This window comes from Lynx canadensis, chromosome B1, assembly GCF_007474595.2.
Source record: "Lynx canadensis isolate LIC74 chromosome B1, mLynCan4.pri.v2, whole genome shotgun sequence".
Taxonomy (NCBI): domain Eukaryota; kingdom Metazoa; phylum Chordata; class Mammalia; order Carnivora; family Felidae; genus Lynx; species Lynx canadensis.
In genome coordinates, this window is record NC_044306.2 from 124,481,452 (window position 1) to 124,486,334 (window position 4,883).

The following is a 4,883-nucleotide window of genomic DNA, read 5'->3' on the forward strand; positions in this document are numbered from 1 at the left end:
TACATATAAAGGCTAAATACTATGATCTGCACACTTTCTCCACTTGCACATTTGGAAGTGCTTGTGACAGTTTCTGGACTGTTTCCTGGACCACCTAAGGCCTCCTCCTTCAGTGTGTGCTAGATCAGGATTCCTCTCACTCAAAGACATCTCTTGAGCAGTTTCCCCCACCCCCCTCATTATCAACATTAGTTTTTCTTCTAGATAATCCCAGCTGCAGACAGACAGGCTTATATATCACATTAAAAAAAAAAAAAAAAAACTGTTTCCTTAATCCCTCTTCTCCTCTGATCACTGCTAAATGTCTTGGTCTCCATTTACTGCAAACTTTCTCATAGTTTCTATACCCATTTTCCCCAACTCTTCTCTTATTCTTCCTTGAGCCTAGCCGGTTTTCAGTCTCCACATTTGCACAGGAATGGCCAACAGTAACTTCAATGTGGCTAAATCCAATGGTGAATTCTCAGTCCTCATCTTACCTATTAGCAGCATTATTTATTTTGGAGAGAGAGAGAGGGAGAGGGCAAGCATGGGAGGGGCAGAGAGAGAGGGAGACACAGAATTCGAAACATATTCCAGGCTCTGAGCTGTCAGCGCACAGCCTGATGGCGGGCCCAAACCCACGATCCGTGAGATCGTGACCTGAGCCAAAGTTGTACACTTAACAAACTGAGCCACCCAGGCTTCCCAAGCAGCATTTAACTTAGCACCTGACACCGTTCCTTGAAACTTCTGTGCATAACATCTGGGACACCATCCTGCTTCATTGACCATATATGTTTAGTTTCCTTTTTTGGTTCCTTCTGATTTTCCTTATTGGAATTCTCTTAGGCTCTGATTTTCAATTTCCTGTACTTCCTGTTTTCTTTATCTCAAAACCTTGACGTCAGCTTTATATACTATCTTTATGTTGACAAAGTCACATGTTTTACCTCCAGTAAGGATTTTTTTTTTTTTTTTTTTTTTTTTTTTTTTTTGGTGGGGGGAAGAGGACTACTTTTTATTACTTTTATGTACAGAAAATTCAACAGCATACACTTACCCCAGTTTGGTGGTCAGTTCTTTGGCCTTTGCCTTTTCCAACTTGGCAATGCAAGCCACCCGCTTTGGACCCAGAACGTTGCCTCTGCAATGACGGTGGATCTCATCATATCTATCATTGTCATTAGTCCTGATGGTTTCTACCAGCTTAACCAAAGCTCCTTTGTCTTCTGAGTTAACCTGTGTGAAGGTGACAGTGGTGAAGGTCTTCTGTGGACTAGATGCCCCAACCTGGCCTTCCTCTTGGTAATGCAGAAGGGAACTCTCATCTGATGACACAGGGCAGGCGGGAAGACAACCAGCTTAATGGGATCCACATCAGGTGTAGTCACTACCAGCTAAGCCTTCTTGTTTTCCACCAAGGTGGTGACAATATTAACCTCAGCTTGAAGGACAGGAGGCCTCTTAGTGGAGACAGTCCCTTTGCCAGCAGCTTTCTTCTCAGCCTGGACTAACAATCTCTGCTTCTTCTCTTGCTTTGTCTCTAGTGTATATTTGTGGGTCAGCCTAAGCAGTTGAGTAGCTGTTTGGCGGTCCAAGGACTGGGTGAACTGGTTTATTGCAGGAGGTACTGTTAGATGGTTAGCCTAAATAGCCCTTTGCTGCTGCTGCTGACCAATATAGCAGGGCTATTTGACAAAGAGGGTGAGGTTCCTTTTGGGCTGGGTGTCCTATCTGATGCCAAGATTCTTGGGTCTTTTCTCACTGAGCGCCAATCATCAAATCTCCATTTGGGTGTCTAAGTGGGCATTTCAAAATTTACATATCCACAGCCAAACTTCTGGCTTGACTACTCTCTTTCACATCCTTACCTAATCAGTCGGAAAATTCTATTGGCTCTAGTTTCCAAATATATCCAAATTTGAACCTCTTTTTTAAATCTACTGCTAGCACTAGCATCCTCTTTTCTCTGAATTAGTCATATAATTCCCTAATGGGTCTCCTGGCTTCTACGCTTGTTCTTCCTAGTGTCTATTCTCAGGACCATGGTCAGAATGTGCCAATTAAATTATATGTTAGATTAAGTCTCTCCTCTGTTCAAAGCACTCAGTGGCTTCACTTCTCATTCCATATAGAAACCAAAATACATACAATGGTATAAGACCCTATGCCATGTACCTGCCTCCACTTCCACTCCAATTACCCTTTTATCTCACCTTCTAATCTCCACTTAGCTCACTCCATGTAAATACCACTTCGAGCTGGCTGTTTCTTACACTTGCCTTTGCATCTGCTGTCTGTACTGCCTGGAATCTCACCTTTGCCTGTCCATGGTTCATCCCCTTTCTTCCAGTCTTTACTTATTTGTCATCTTCTCTCTCTTCTCTCCTTTAATTCTTCCACTCAATTTATCTTATTCTAATAGGCTGTAGACTTATTTGAGTTTTGTTTGTTTTTAAAAGCTGTGTCTAACTATTAGAATGTAAACTCTGTCATACTAAGATATTATTGTCTGATTTTTTACTGTCATTTTTTCGCTGCCTAGAACAGTGCCAGATACATCATAGATTCTCACTAAAAAGTGGTTAAAGGAATGAATACAAGAATAAGTAGTGAAAGGTCTAGGCCTCAGCTGCGGCTCTGTGGAATCTGAGCTGGGTTCTTTTTCTTATTGTTTTATTAAATTCTGTGTCAGGGCCACTAATGCCAGCTAAAACTGTGGCACTCCCGTAGCTTTTAGATCTTTTACATAACTCAGTATAATATCCTGGAATATGGAAAATCCTGGTGATACTTTCTCACTCTACTGATGTTTCCCTGTATCATGTAAGTTATTTTTACTTTCTTGGAGTCATCCTGATTTGCCCAGGGCTGATGAATCACTCCAGTTAGCTTCGCTCAAAATTAGAAAGTGTTGAGAATTTACATAATTTTTTCTCATAATTTCCTAAGTATTGCTTTTTTGGGGGGAGATGGGGCAGGGATGATACCTTTTTTTTTTTTTTTAAACTAAGATCACTTGTGTTTTGTTAGCTACTACATTTTTGGGTTGGGCTTTTCATTTTATCTCTGTCATAGTTTGGCTCCTGCTGGTGAATTTTGTTATTTTTACTATTTTTCTTCATTTTGTTAAATATCAAAGGGGGGAGATTTTTCAATACTGTTTTAGTCTTCTATTTTTGCAGGAAGTTCATGAATTATATTTTATGTTTAGAAGTACAGTAATATTGGGGTGCCTGGGTGGCTCAGTCTGTTAAGCATCCAACTTCGGCTCAGGTCATGATCTCACGGTTCATGAGTTTGAGCCTCACATCAGGCTCTGTGCTGATAGCACAGAGCCTGGAGCCTACTTCGGATTCTGTGTCTGCTTTCTGTGCCTCTCCCCTGCTCACACTCTGTTTCTCTCTTTCTCTCAAAAATAAACATTAAAAAAAATCAGAAAAAAAGAAGTACAGCAATATTTAAAAATAAGCCAAAAATCCGTGCTATTGGCATGTTTTTGTGTCTTTGTTTCTTATTTTAGTTAAAGCATGCAATTATTTGTTGCAAGTTTCGATACTGTTATGATATTTTTTTCAGGCTGCTTTTTATTTTTCCAGCTATAGATTTTACTGCAAGAATTTCTATAACATTTTCCTGAACTGTATGATTATGCATTTTTCTTTTGTTTCACACATGAAAGCAATTGTTTTGTGATTTGTAAAAGTCTTTATAGTTAAATAACAGCAATGTTCAGCAGTGTTAAATATAATCAAAAACAAAAAAGGTTTCCCAAATGTTAAAGAGATCTTTATAAGGACGTTTTCTTGAAATTCATAATATAAAAATTGAAGCAAGTGAACTTTTTATTAAAAATTTGTTAATACCTTACATGCAAATGACACAAATTGAAAAACACTTCACCTGTTTAAGCAACATTACTCCTCATGAACACGTTCTCTGCTATTAAGTCTACCATTTAAAGATGGGCAGTATGATTTGCTTCAGGAATGAAAACTGAGTAATAGTTTGAAAATGCCTATCCTATAATCGACCCACAAGACTAAGTTGAGTATTTCTTTTAAAATCACTTCACTGAAGGGAGTTAAGAGTACACTTAATGTGATGAGCTCTGAGTAATGTATGGAATTGTTGAATCACTATATTGTACACCTGAAACTAGTATAACATAGGTTTATTATACTAGAATGAAAATAAAATGAATTTAGGGGCGCCTGGGTGGCTCAGTCGGTTGAGCGCTGACTTCAGCTCGGGTCATGATCTCATGGTTCGTGGGTTTGAGCCCCGCGTCAGGCTCTGTGCTGACAGCTCAGAGCCTGGAGCCTGTTTCGGATTCTGTGTCCCTTTCTCTCTGCCCCTCCCCCACTCATGCTCTGTCTTTCTCTGTCTCAAAAATAAATAAACATTAAAAAGAAATTTTTAAATAAACTGAATTTAAATATCAAAAAAAAATCCTTTCACCTAATAAATGCCTTAATTACATACCTCCATCTCCAGAAACAGAAAAGGTCAGCGGGATTCTGAATTTTCCCCATGGTTTGTTTTGCCAAGACTATCTATAACTGCTTCTCTCTACTCCCCTTCCTGCACGTGGTTAGGGGAACTGATTCTCGGGCTGTTACCATTAAAATTTGTTAAGCTCCAGCATCTATAAGTAACACTGAGGCAACAAAAGAAATGGAACAAATAACAGAAGACATAGAGACAATAAAAAAGAGGAATCAGGAAAATACGTATATGAATAGAGAAAGAATAGAAAAATTCATAGTGATAGGTTGCTACTTTGTTTTCCTTATTAATATTTTGAAATCATATGCATTTCTCAGACAGAAATACTAAACAATAGCTCTGTAAGAGTGTAGCAAAAAGAAGGCAAAGTATGTGGCATAGATACATGGAAT

The 4,883-nt window shown here is 38.9% G+C and overlaps 1 pseudogene; it reads right to left on the minus strand.

Moving 5' to 3' along the window:
* Positions 1–1,038: 1,038 nt before the first annotated feature.
* LOC115513029 lies at positions 1,039–4,517 on the minus strand (annotated as a pseudogene).
* Between the last annotated feature and the right edge of the window lie 366 nt (positions 4,518–4,883).